At 37.4% G+C, this 15,392-nt stretch overlaps 1 protein-coding gene across 4 annotated transcripts in view; it reads left to right on the top strand.

Annotated features, from left to right (window-relative positions):
- The window catches only part of LOC150093925 (cilia- and flagella-associated protein 91-like), a 201,447-nt gene that overhangs the window by 63,108 nt on the left and 122,947 nt on the right, over positions 1-15,392 (top strand). The window lies entirely within an intron of this gene.

Raw genomic sequence — 15,392 nt, 5'->3', positions numbered from 1 at the left:
TTTTCACCGCACCACTTTTTCTGAGCTAAAACAGAGATAATCAGTGTGCAAGAGGAACAGGGAAATGGGGATAGAGGCTCAGGGTGGACAGGGGTACACAGCGTGAGAAAGGTGCATGCCCCAAGAGGATGTGAAAGCATGTGTAGACAGGAAAAGAATGGGATGACCTGGGATCAAGAGGAAACAATTGAAATTGAAGAGGATTCTAAAATGAATAAGCAGAAAGTCAAGCATGGAGAGATCACATCGAATGAGTGGTATCAGTGGAACTAGCTGTAGATCCAGGAATGAGATGCTGTGTTTGTATACAAATGCTAGAAGTGTAAGAAACAAGGCAGATGAAATGAGTACACTAATTGAGTCCGTTTACCCAAAAATTGTTGGAATAAGTGAGACATGGTTAGATGAGGATGACATCCTGACAGGAATAGAGATGAAAGGATATGATGTGTTTTGTGAGGATAGAAGGGGTAAAAAGGGAGGGGGAGTGTTATTGATGATAGAGAAAGAGTTATGTCCATACAAAGTAGAGATGCAAGAGGGAAATAGTGCCAGTAGTTTTGAGGCAGTATGGTGTGAGATAGAGGTGAATGGAATGAAATACTTAGTTGGATGTTGTTATAGATCAGGAAATGTGAATGGTAGTGACTATGAAATGTATAATCAAATTAGCCAAGCAAATAAGAAAAGAGTGATCATATGGGTGATTTTAATTATGGCAATATAGACTGGAATGATGAGATTGCAACTGGAAGTAAAGAAAATGAGTTTCTTGAGTTTTTGAGGGATAACTACCTCAGACAGTATGTAACAGAGGGCACGCAAGGATTGAGTGTCTTGGATTTGGTCATCTCATCAGATGATGTAGTTATAAATGAGGTGTCAAATTACCCACCAATTGGTGAGAGTGACCATGAGGTGATTATCTGGGTGGTTGCTAGCAGTGCGAGGACCTCTGTGAGAAAAGGATATATGTTGAACTACAAGAGGGGGGGGGGTGATTATGATTTGCTCAGGAGATAGCTTGTGGGTGTAGCATGGAATGAGGCATTAGCTGGAAAAGAGATGACTGCAGCTTGGGGGATCTTCAAGAACTATCTAATAGATGCAGTCTAAATGTATTCCAAGGGTGAGAAGGTTAAATAAGGTAGGTGTGAAATGGATGAATAAAGTAAGCATGCAATACAGAGAAAAAGGACATTATGGAGACAGCATAAGAGAACTGGAAAGAACCAATTTCATGAGGATTACAAAGACCAGGCAAGGTGGGTGACTTGGTTGGTAAGGATAGCAAAAGTGAAGTATGAACAGCAGTTAGCTAATGAAGCCATAAAGAATCCTAAGGAGTTCTTTCAATATGTAGCCAGCAAAAGAAAGAAAGAGAATGATTATGGAAGGATGACATTGATTTGAGAAAATGGTATATACACAGCTATTGCAGAAGATGTGGCGGAGATACTTAATGTGCAGTTCATAAAAGTCTTTCAAACTTGTGAATGTGACTTCATGGAGAGAGAGAGAGAGAGATTGAGAGCAGCTGATGATGGGGAAGAGAGAGACTGACTGTAAGTGAGCAAGAGGTGTATGGGGAGTTGAGCAAACTAGATGTAAATAAGGCTATGGGACTTGATAATATATCACTACGTATTCTGAAGAAATGTGCCAGGGAGTTGATGCCGGCCTTGACATATTTTTTAATATGAGTCTTGCACTGGGTCAAGTTCCTAAGGAGTGGAAGGAGGGCAAAATTGTGCCTCTTCATAAAGGAGATAATAGAACTCAAGCATCAAACTATAGGCCTATCTGTGTGTCAGGTGTTATGGTTAAGTTGTTGGAGAAGCTTGTGAGAACTAGGATCCAGAATTGTATTGACAACAGTCATATTATCTTTGATGGACAGCATGGATTTGCTAAAGGGGGGATTATGTTTTAATAATCTACTTACTTATTACAATAAGGTGATGGCTTCCTTGGACAGAGGAGAAGGATACACAGTAATATACTTGGATTTCGCAAAGGCTTTTGATAGATTAATGCATGATAAGTTGATAATCAAACTAGAGCAGATGGGGTTGGATATTAGATTAGTGCATTGGATTGGGGACTGGCTATCTGATAGGTATCAATAAGTTGTGTCATCTCTGGAAAAGAGAGTGTGAGTGAGGGGAGTGAGAAGCTGGGTTTTTTCATGCAGAGTTGTGAATGATTGGAATGCCTTGCCCGAGAGTGTGGTGTCTGCAGAGAATTTGAGTATGTTTAAAGCAAGATATGATGAGCTGTGTGTATGATAAAAGGACCTCCCAGATGAGTCTTTGACTCCGTGGGGTCTTGAATAATAACATTAGATGTCTGTTCATATCCTTTCCCTTACTTGACTCACAGAGATCATAACAAAACTGTTTCCATCTTTTATATCCAGGGTGCATTCAATCTTTATCCATTATCCTGAGTACAATCTTTATTCACTTATACATCCTTGAGTCCGCACGGTTAGCCAAGTGGCTATGTGCTTCGCAACCATATACCTGGGAAAGGAGTGTCCTGGGTTTAATTCTAGTCATCGACATGAGGAGCTTAAGGATCTTTCTCAGACATAGCCCAGTTAGCCGGTCGTGAGCATGGACAGTAGGGTTTTTCTCCCAAGTTTATTTGGGGTTTTTCCTCCTGCATGCCGGTAAACTGGCACTGTGAACACACATGGATTATAGTCAAGAATACTTAAGCCCACAGCCATAGGCCTGATTCTTCAGCTGTGCTGGTCCCGAGCCCAGATAAAATTTGGGGAGATTGAGATGGTGCCGTACTTCTCCGTAAAAGAGGCATCATGACCAATATATCATCATACGCTATAATACTAACATCCTGGAGTGGATACAGTTCTGTGTGTCTGCACTTTAGCCAACTTTGGACAGACTAGTAGATCTCTTAGTATCTCCTTAAAGAACATTATTATTATTATTATTATATGAGTATCTTCATGTGTCAAAAGACTCATCGTGGAAGACCTATTCAATGCCTATCATACCACTCCTTAAACTCATTCAATGTCAGGGCAAACACAACTTCCAGGAGTGATCTTTAGTTTTCTCTCTATTCTTTCATGTATTACCAAATTTCCTTTACACCAATCTTATAACCCATTCTTTAATAATTTACAAGTTTCTGTCATGTCCATTTTTTAAGCCTATCAACTAAACTTTTCAACCTATCCTCATAGAGAGAATTTTACAGACCTGTCACCAGCTTGGTCATTCATCTCTGAATCATCTTCACCATCTCTTGATCCCCAAGAACCCAGGTGACCAAATCTGTGCACAGCAGTCAGGATGTGGCTGAATCATAGTGTTATAAAGAGGAGTAATAACTTCCTTATCTTTACTTGTTAGCATTTTTCGACATCCAAGTAATCCTTTGAGCTATATTATATTATTATTATGTGACACCTCCAAGGATCCCAAAGACTCATTGAGGGAGGACACCTACTCTACAACTCTCTGTCTCCCAACAAATACAGTGAACTGCAACTACCATTCACCATCTACACCAATGCCATCTACTGCCCACCACCACTAGTATTTTCACAGACAACGCTAACCACTCAACCAACCAGGCCAACTTTTACCAACTTTTGCAATATGCCCTCCGAACTTCAACTCTCTGTCCACCATTACCCCCAAATGCCTAATCTCATCAATTTCCTGCAATCCAGTACCATCAACATGATACACAGTATGTAACTTTTTCAACCTAAAGTGCATAACCTTACATTTTGCAACATTAAATTTACAATCATTATCCTTTGTCCATAATACCACTTTATTTAAATCTTTCTGCAGGATATTTACATCACTTTTATCAACTGTTGCTTTCCCAGTTTTGCATCATCAGCAAATAACTGAATATCTCTCCTTAAATTTTTCTCTATATCACAAATTATAGAGCAGTGGCCCTAGTACAGAACCTTCAAGCACTTCACTAGTCACCATCATTCTCCTAGATTCCACTCAACCATACACTGCTCTCTGGTGCCTATCTGTTAACCATGCATCTATCCATGCTACAAGCTTCATATCCATTTCCTTTTGCTTCAACTTTTGTAATAGTTTTCTATAGAGCATTCTGTAAAATGCTTTTGTAAAGTTTAGCAGTATCATTGTGTAGTAGCTATTTTTCTTATCTAATTCTGCTGTTATTCTATTATAAAATGTGTGTAAATTACTAAGGCAAGACCTACCTTTATGCTATGCTGCCCACTTCAGAGTATTGTATTCCTATATACCCACAGCTAGATTTTATCTTTAAGCATACTTTTCTACTACTACCTACTACCACATCTGATATATGAATTGGACTGTAATTTGCTACTTCTGTCTTAGAGCCACCTTATGTAATGGAACTATCTTATCCTCTTTCTACTTTCTTGGAACCTTGCCAGAACTTAGACTTAGATTGGACAACTTCATCAGAGGTACTGTCCATCCTCTTACATATTAATGTAGCATCCAGTCCCACTTCTGCATTCACATTGAGATTTTTCAATATGCTGAGTATTTCCAGTTCATCTACCTCAATTCTCACATAAGTAACTGCAAAATTTCCATCTGGATGTTACACCTTTGCAATGTGATCAGTAAGCAATTCAACTATTTCTTTTGCCCTCTACAAAACATACATACAAAACAAACAAACTACATTTGCTATCATCATTATAGCAAGTGAGGAGAGAAATGACAGGCTATGCTCTAGATATCCTGTCACATAAGATTAAATGAAAAAAGACTACTGTGCTGAGAGGCTATCAGCAGTAAAGCAGTACTCTAACTTCAATAAGTATGGCTGCATCCAATATAACCTTACTCTGACTCCTAGAGGATGCTATGATGGTACATCAATTCCTTCTCAGTTACAACTGAACTGTTTCGGCAACTAACTGATTGAGTGCTCTGAATTCTGTAACAAGTATTTGTTTGAATATGCACTGAATATGCTGGTTGAAATTGAGTAACATATTAGCCTCTTAACAAATAATAAATTTATTTTGTCCCTCTGGTATTGTTCATACTATGATGCACTACTTAGATACTGAAGCAGTTAATGTGATGTGAACACCTCCTGAAATCGTAATGATATTTCACATTCAAACTTTCTTTGCTTATGCTGGGATAAAGGATTATAAACATGAATACAATTTATTTCTATTATAGTTTAATTTAATTTACAACAAAAATATAAAAAAAATTTCACAGAAATCCTAATTACTAAAAAGCATTAAATTCCACCCTTCAGCATGAATCAACTATTCTTGGCAAAATGCCAAGGAGAGATCTACAAATGGTGGGTGAACTATAGTGATACTTATGCACTTACTGGGTGGAATTTAACGCTTTTTAGTAATTAGGATTTCTGTGAAATTTTTTTATTATATTTTTGTTGTCGCTTTTTTGCATTATTTTTTTATTATTAATTTGTATGATGGATCCAGTACAGTCAACAAGTTCTGTTGTTAAACATTTCAGTAGCTCTTGTAAAAGAATATTGAATAATGTGCTGACATTCTGCGAAAAAAAATCGTCTCTTGTTCCCCTTTCTCAAGTCATGAAACGTGCAAGTGCAATTGCGGACATATCGGGGTCGACTGTTAAAAGAATTCATAGGGAATCAAAAGGTGAAGGTAAGCCATAATTTAAATCTCCTAAAAAAAGCTCCAGAGTAAAGAAAACCATCAAAACCGTAGCTTTGAATGATTTTGATGTAGACGTTATAAGAAGAACTATTCACGAATTTTACGTGGTCGAGAAAAGAGTGCCAACTGTTCCGAAAATTGATTCCTGTGCTTAAAGAAAAAATTAATTTTCCTTGGAAAAGAGAAACTTTAAGGAAAATACTTCATGAAATCGGATTTTGTTTTAAAAAGTCCCAGAATAAAAGGAAACTTATCATGGAGCAAAGTGACACTGTTTTATCTAGAAAGCAGTATTTGAGAGTGATAAGACGTTTCAGGGAGGAGAAAAGACCGATTGTGTATCTAGATGAAACTTGGATTGATAGTAATTTAACTTATGGAAAATGTTGGCAGTCTAAAGAAAAATGTGGAGTGCTACAAACCAGAAATGCCTCATGGCGCATAATAATTTTGTGTGCAGGTGGAGAAATGGGTTTTCTACCAAATTCAAACTTACTATACAAAACCAATTACCATAGGGAAATGAATTCTACGATCTTCGAAAAGTGGGCAGAAGAAAAACTGAATCCAAACCTTCCTAAAATGCTGTTGTTATAATTGATAACGCTTCATATTACTCTATTCGATTAAACAAAGTTCCAAATTGGTCTAATAAGAAGCAAGTTCTTATGGATTGGCTCTCTGCAAATAACATTTCTCATTCTCCAGATATGTGAAAAATTGAATTGCTTAATTTGGTCAAAAGAAACTCGCCCACAACTAAACTATTTAAATTCGACACAATGCTCAAAGAGCATGGATTTCTAGCTTTGAGGCTACCACCATATCATTGTGATATTAATGCTATTGAGTATGTTTGGGCAGAAGTGAAAAGTTTCATTTGCCATCGCAACGTAACTGGAGATATTGACATGTCAAAACTTTTTAAACTTTCAGAACAGGCGATTGAAAGTATTACAGTTCAAAACCGGGGAAAATATTGCTTTCATGTCACCTCATTGGAAAATATGTATTGGGACAGAGACGGAATTATCGAAGAATTATGCGAACCTTTGGTGATTGGTTTAAGTGAAAGTGAAGCCAATTCGGACACTGATTCAGATCACTATGAAGATTAAAAGGATTTGATAATGGTATTTTTTCCCAACCTTTTTTTTGCATGGGTTTGTTAAAAGAGTCACAACAAGTCATAAATAATTAATCGGTTTAGGACATTAAAGTGTCTCAGTTCTCTCAACTGTAAGTTTAGAATATCTAAGTTCATTTGAAAGAATTTCTGTTTTTCGTTATAATTATTTTTATTTTATAGAAAACTTTCTTAAAAATAAACTTAGCTAAATTTTTGTTTTATGCTATACCTTTTTTAATTTTGTTAATACTCTACGTACATTTTTCCAACTGTTATACAAGCAAAATAGTTACACTTAAAAAACTACAATGTTCATAAAAGAAAAGCTAAATTTTCTGACCTGTAATAAACAAACATATCCTAGAAGACAGATTGATTACCCTATTATCAGAATGGATTCTCCTTTTTCTGACATGTGCAGAAGTGTCGAGGGACCTAATCGGTGGGTGAACTATATCAGTTTTACTTATTCTGCCAGATTTGGTAATAAAAATGATTTGATTAAAACCAGAATTCCTATCGGTTTTTTGGTGTATACTAATTATTTAATACTAATTATATTAAATTCCATCTAGCCAGAAAAGAGTTGCTATATCTTATTTCAAAATGTTTTGTCATTTTTTTTTTGTCTCTGCGAATATTGTAATTAAAAGAAAAACTGAAATTGCTTCACAATTTTTTAAGGACTCCAAATACTGAATTTTAATGAAAATTATCCAGCCAAAGTACAGGAATAATTCATATTATTATTATTATTACAGGCAACTCCAAGGAGTCCTTAGACTCATCAAGGGAGGCCCTAAACATCATATCAAGAACTATCCAGCATTTTCACAGTATCTATCATAATTTGCTTTGAACTCATTCACAGTCATGGCACCCACAACAGACTCTGGCAACCTATTCCACTCATTCACTACTCTCCATGGATGGCCCCTAGCTCTCCTACCAACACACCTGTTCTGAAAAATTTCCTCTGAATTAATCTTATAAAAACCCCTCAGTAATTTGTATGTCTCAATCATATCACTCCTTTTTTTTGTCTATCAACCAGTTTCTGTAATCCACAAATTTTCAACCTGTTCTCATAAGGTTTATTCCATAGACCTGCTACCATCTTGGTCACTCATCTCTGGATCTTCTCTGCCTTCTCCTCATCACTAAGAAACCCTGGTGCCCAGATCTCTGCACAGTAGTCAAGATGGGGTCTTATCAAAGCTTGATAAAGAGGAACAATAACCTGCCATAATCATTCATCTTTCTATTTGTTACATATCAAAAAACACTCTAGGTTTGCTTAGCCTGATTTGATAATTTCTGCTCTTACTGCACTTTTGTTTCCCTTACCAACTGAGTCACCCTTTTGGCCTTCTGTTTATATTCTTTGTACAATTGATTATTACCATTATTCATCTTGTGTTGTCTTCAAAGTTTCTTCTTTTTCCAAATGTCATGCTTAATTCCCTCATTCATCCATTTTACACCTACCTTATTCAGCTTTTGACCTTTGGAATACATTTGCACATATGCTGTTATATATCTCTTTGTCAGTTCCCAAGCAGCATTTATTTCTTTTCTACTCAACTCCTCATTCCATGCTATAGCTCCAGGCTGTCTCCTAAGCTTCTCATAATCACCAGCCTTGTAATTCCACATATTTCTTTTCCTCACAGAAGTCTGCATATAGCTAGCCATAATCCAGGCGATCACTTCATGATCACGCTCACCAACTGGAGGTAAGTGCAAAAAGCGCACTCACAATCACATCTTCTGATGAAATTAACTCTCAATCTTTGCATGCTCCCCTTTACATACTGCTTAAGATAGCTGTCTCTCGAGAAGTCAAGAAATTCATTTTCCTTATTTTCAAATGCTATTTCTTCATTCCGATCTACTAAATTAAAATGTACCATAATTAAAATCACTCTTCCCTCCCTTGTTCACTAACCCAAGTTGCTTATACATTTCTTCATCACTACTCTCCATATTCCCTGGCCTATAGCAACATCCAACTAAATATCTCTTCCTGTCAACCTCCATCTCACACTACATTGCCTCAAAACCATGGCCACTATTTCCCTCTTTCATGTTTACCTTATGTGGATATAATTCTCTGGCTATCATCAGTAGGACTCCTTCTCCCTTCTTGTCCTTTCTATCCTCATGCAAAATATTGTACTCTTACTTTTCTATTCATGTCAGGATGATATCCTGACATGACCCAACAATTTTTGGGCCAATAAACTCAATCAATGAAATCATTTCATCTCCCTTATTTCTGATCCTACTGGCATTTGTAAATATACAGCAGTTCACTTTTAGGTCTATAACCAGCCTTACCCAAACCACCTGTTGGGTTGCAATTTCCCCACTACACCTGGCCTTGTCCAATTACCTTTATCACTACTTAACCCCCCATATATTTCTTCAGTCTCAATTAGCCCTCCTCACATCCCAATCCATTCCATTTTTATGCTAATCATCCCAATACGCATATTCTCTACTACTTCCAACATCCACTCTTCCTATGCCATGTCTTCATGTCCACCCCAACTAACTCCCATTACTGTTCCTCTTGCATTCTCATTCTCTCTCTCTCTTTCTCTCTCTCTCTCTCTCTCTTCATCTCTCATGCTACTATTATTTCCATTACCAAGCATTTCAGTCTCATCTGTTCCACTCTCCTGATCTTTCACTTCACCTCTTACTTCCTCAGATCTCTTGCTTGCATTTCACACACTGCACTTCAACAGTTTCTCCATTTCACTTATTCCAAACCCATTTAAATGCAATCTTTACTTTTGTACAAATCTATTCTTCCCTCAAATTCATAATACACATCTACAAACTGCACTTCCTTCTCCTCACCCAGCCCTGCCAGCATACCGTCCATTGTTCTGGCTCTCCTTCTCAACTCATCATTGTCATACCTTGGCAATACACTGACTCCCTTTTCCATTATACTCTTATCTTTCATTACTAATCCTTACATTCTTCTTATGTTCATTGGTTCCCACAACCATCACATGATAACCTGATATTTAAGTTGCTGCTGCAGATGGGTTTTGCAATAAAGCAGTGGGACCGAATTGGATTGTGGATTGACTGTCTGATAGTATCAGAGAGTTGTATATGAGAAAGCTGTATCAAGGAAGCAGAAGGTTACAAGTGGGATACCAAAGGGCTTAGTTCTGAGACTTGTATTGTCGAACCTTTATATCAATGACATTGTCAATGGATTGCAGGGAGATATCAGCTGTCCATTTGAATAAAATGGACAGATGGGCAAATGATGAGGGCTTCATAATTCAGCTAAATGTAATAAGCTGAATAATTAAAGAGCCAAGAGACTATTTTTTTCTGGCAGCGTAAATTAAGTTTTAAGGGGATAATAAATCCCTCATTATTTTAAAGCTAGATACGAAACTCGGAGATCGAAATCTAAGAGTTTCATGCCGAAGATCCATCGGCGAGTCCAAGCATAAGTCAACACCTGGGTGGTACAACACTAGAGCAACTCGGAGCAAAGATGGAGCAAGCTCTCTCACTATCCTTAATATTTTTCTCATAATGTAAAACGCAGCTCCTAGGAGATGTATTACTGTTTTACATTATGAGGAGAGGTCACTACCCAGACCGGTTTTGACCTTACCTTTATTGAGGTTTCATCAGTGAATAGGTAGACCTGGATAATACCAAGGTTGAAGTGAAACGAACTTACATACCCCTACTATGCGAATTGCCAGAACAGTGTACCCATATATTATTACTATGATAAAGAGCCATGAGGCTCTGAAACTCTTAGATTTCAATCTCCAAGTTTCATATCTGGCTTTAAAATATGAGGGATTTATTATTCCCTAAAAACTTAATTTATGCCGCTAGAAAAAATACCCTCTTGGCTCTTTATCATTGTAATAATATATGGGTACACCGTTCTGGCAATTCATATAGTAGGGGTATGTAAGTTCATTTCACTTGAACCTTGGTATTATCCAGGTCTACCTACTCACTGATGAGACCTCAATAAAAGTCGAAACCGGTCTGGGTAGTGACCTCTCCTCGTAATGTAAAACAGTAATACATCTCCTAGTAGCTGCGTTTTACATTATGAGAAAATATTAAGGATAATGAGGGAGCTTGCTCCACCTTTGCTCCGAGTTGCCCTAGTGTTGTACTACCCAGGTGTTGACTTATGCTTGGACTCGCCGATAGTTCTTCGGCATGAAACTCTTAGATTTCAATCTCCGAGTTTCGTATCCGGCTTTAAAATAATGAGGGATTTATTATCCCTTTAAAACCGAATAATTAAAGTAAATAAGCTTCTTGAAGTTTGGAATACATAGATGGGAGGCTGCATACTCTGTTGGAGAACTCTACTAGAGGAAGTGGGGAAGGCAAAGGATCTGAGGATGATGACTGATAGAAACATGAAATTCAGGAAACATATTGCAAAGATAGTGAAGGTAATCCAGAGGATTGCTGCAATACTGAAAAAGGATCATTCCCAGCATATATATTGTATAAAGCTCTGATGAGACCACATCTGGATTATTGTGCTCAAATTTGGTTCCCAGGATGTGAAGGGGATAAATTAACTTTGGACAAAGATCATATCAAAACTATACAGTTGTTGGAAGTTTTTCCGCTTGGTTATACTATAAATTAAAGATACCAAGAAATTATATTCTTGATTTATTCCTTTATCTAAGTTTTATTTATTCCTTTATCTTTATCTTCAGGTGCAAACATAGTTTGCACCTGAAGTAATTTCAGGACTGGACAACTAGTACATAGAGGCAAATGATTTCACATCAATTACCTTGGTATCCCATAATGCAAAGCACATATCCTTATGGACATGTATAATACTATGCATTATGGGAAGGGTCACTATCCTGATTGTTTTTGACCTTTATTGAGGTCTCATCAGTGGGAACCAGACTCAGAGGTGATACCAAGGTTGAGGTAATGTGGAAGTCATATTTCCATATACGAGTAGCCAAAAGGTGTCCACTGATGAGACCTCAATAAAGGTCAAAAACAATCAGGATAGTGACTTTCTGGATTAGAGATAGTTGTTGGAAGTTTTTCCACTTGGTTATACTGTAAATTAAAGATATGGAAATATGACTTCTGTCGAAACTGGTCTGGGTAGTGACTCTTCCCATAATGCGTAGCATTATACATGTCCATAAGGATATGTGGTTTGCATTATGGGATAATACTAAGGCAAGTGATGTGAAATCATTATCCTCTATATACAAGTTGCCTACTCCTGAAAATACTTAAGGCACAAACTTTGTTTGCTTACACTTGGATAAAGGATTAAACCAAGAATATAATTTCTTGGCATCTTTAAGTTAAAATTGTACAGTGTTAATTATGAGGATAGAACTGAGGGAATGTGGACTGCAAAGTTTTAATAGATAGAAGAAGGAGAGATGTTATGATTGAGACATTTAAACTGTTGAGAGGTAGTTATAGGGTTGACACTGGAGAGTTCTTACATTTGGTGGAACAAAGGGAAGGAGCAAGAACAAGGGGCCATCCTTGGAAGTTGTGAAAGGAAGTCATAAGCACGAAGGTGAGGAGTGTTTTCTTTGCATTGAGGGGGGTTAAACTGTGGAATGTATTGCTTGATAGCGTACTGAGAACATGAATAGTGAATGAGTTCAAGGAGTGGTATGGTAGACTTTGCATTTTCTAGGGTGAGCTTCCCACAGTGAGTCTTGTGACTCCATGTAGGTCCTAAATCATCATAATAATAATAATTTCATGGAGTATTGCAAAGAGCATATGACATACGGATAAGCGATTTTTAAAAATAAATATTAAGATATCACTAATCGTTATCATTATTATTTTGGTAACCTCCATGGAGTCAACAGACTCATTGTGGGTAGCCCACTCAACCAGCAACATGTCTATCATAATAAGCTTTGAAGTTATTTATACTACCTTCATCCACAATGCACTCCATAAGAAATATGTGAGATTTCTTATGTGTATATTGCATGAGCACTGTTTTGCATGACACTAATGCAAACAAGAATAATAGCAGCCATAACATCCTTGATCATACAGATAGCAAGAAGGATTTTGTGCTAAATGTACTCATTACCAATGATAAATGTCTTCTAATATGAAAGTGAAAGCAGATAAGGAGAAAGAGGGGTGTGTAAAGAAAATGTTTTGTGAGCAACCTATTAAGCACAAAAATGAGGGATGTGCCATGACCAGAATTGCAGATGAGTCAATGAGAAGATTGTGTGAGAGAAAAATGGTGTGCACCTTTTATAGATGTCTGTAGTGAAATTGATGGAAGAAAGGACTTGTACATGCCTGATGGATTGCATTTGAATGATTTAGATGTTTTAAAGAAGTGTTGTGAGGGATTGGAAGTGTAAATTGAGAGAAAAATAGAGGTGTTAGGAATGATGATGCAATGCTGTGTAAGTTTCTAGATTTTGAATCTGAACAGATTGGTAATTATGAGTCGAAGGAGATGTTGAAATGCCTTTATTATTATTATGCGACACCCTCAAGTAGTCTAAGTGCTCATTGCAGGAGGGCACTCTACTTCACTCTGCTACATACCTCACCTTTCCCTAGTTAATTCTCCCACTGCACACAACTACCACCTATACCATCTACCACTCGTCACCACAACAATATTTTTTGTCTGTTATTGTGTATTCTAATGGCCAATTTGCCTGTATACAGGATGAAAAACCTGAGTTTCTGGGAGAAAAAAGCCTTGTTGGCTCTGTATTGAGATTGGCTAACTCACCTTCAATTGAAAAAACTCATATAAAGATTCCTCTCATCATGACGGGTATCTGAGGAAAATCAGCAGGTATCTGAGGAAAGCAATATCAGATTGTGTCACCATGGTCAGGAAGTCAAACAAGGCAGGCATTAGATGGATGAGCAGTAGTATCAAGCTTGATCTACAAAAAAAGAAAATGTTATGGAGAATTTACAAGGATAAAAGGCGATCAGTACACCCATGAGCAGTACAAGGCTCAAGCTAGGAAGGTTACCAGCATAGTAAGAAAAACTAAATCAGATTATGAGAAGACCTTAGCCAAAGAGATCAAGGGTAATCCCAAAGAGTTCTTCCACTGTGTAGCAAGTTAAAGGAAGAATGACTTCGGAAGGATAACTTTAGTGGGTGCTGATGGTATTGAGGTGACAAAATCAGATGTAATAGTCGAGTTACTGAGTGATCACTTGGGTGATCACTTTTCAAAAGTCTATCACCCAAGTGAGGATATCTCTGTACCTGTAGCAATAACTAATGTGAGAATTGAAGCTAAAGAATCAGAGGTATTTAATATATTGCAAAATTTAAATGCAAACACTGCTGTAGGCTTAGATGGAATATCAGCTCTGGTGTTGTGTGAATGTGCAAATGAATTGTCAGCCCCTCTTACTTGTATATTTAATTTAAGTTTGAACTTTGGTATGGTCCCTAGGGAGTGGAAGTTAGGCAAAGTGGTTCCTTTGCATAATGGTGGCTCTAAAACTGCAGTAGTTAATTACAGACCAATCACCATCTGAGGAGTAGTGGTAAAAGTATTGGAAAAGTTGGTTAAAGACAAAATTCAAGAATGGGTGGATCAGGATATGATACTCTATAGAGGCCAACATAGTTTTGTTAAAGGTAGATCCTGCCTTAGCAATCTATTAACTTTTCATAATGGAATGACATCTGAGTTGGACAAAGGAACTGGCTACACAGTTGTACTTCTGGATTTTGCTAAGGCTTTTGACAGGACATTATGGAATACTGTTGTGCAAATTGGAGCAGATAGGGATGGATACTAAATTGGTGATTATGGATAGGAGAATGGCTCAGGGAGAGATACCAGAAGGTGGTGTATGGAGGAGCCGAGTCCAGAATGAGGCAGATGACCAGTGGTGTGCCTCAGGGCTCTGTGCTTGGGCCATTGTTGTTTAATTTGTATATAGGTGATATTGGAAATGGCTTACAGGGAGATATTCAGTTGTTTGCTGATGATCCAAAGTTGGGTAGCGCAATAAAAAATCAAGCTGATGTTGAAAGTTTGCAGGATGATTTAAATAAGCTGGTAGAATGGGCAAAAGATAATGGATGTCAGTTCAATGTGGAAAAGTGTAAAGTCGTGCATTTTGGGATTAAAAGATTACCAGCTTTGTACTACATTGATGGAAGAGTACTCCAAGAGATTGATGAGGCTAGGGACTTAGGGGTGGAAGTTCAGAGGACACATTGCTAAGGTGTCCAAGATTGCACATAGGATTACTTGGTTGTTGAGGAACACACTGACATCCAGAGATAAAGAGGTTATTATTCCCCTTTATAGAGCATTGATATTTCCACATTTGGATTACTGTGCTCAGGTCTGGTCACTTGTATTCCTTGGAGATGAGGAGGCTGTGGAGAGGGTTCAGAAAAGAGTGACCAAGTCGGTGAGTGATGTAAAAAAATGCTTCCTAGATTGAGAGCTTGTGGATTGCAGAGGTTGGTTGATAGGCGGAGAAGAAGGGATATGATAGAAACATTTAAATTACTAAAAGGTTTTTATAGGATTG

This window comes from Typopeltis vanoorti, chromosome 23, assembly GCF_054136105.1.
Source record: "Typopeltis vanoorti isolate ZY-2024b chromosome 23, IOZ_Tvanoo_1.0, whole genome shotgun sequence".
Lineage (NCBI taxonomy): Eukaryota > Metazoa > Arthropoda > Arachnida > Uropygi > Thelyphonidae > Typopeltis > Typopeltis vanoorti.
Note: the sequence above shows the minus strand (reverse complement) of the source record. Positions and strands in the feature narration are given on the sequence as shown.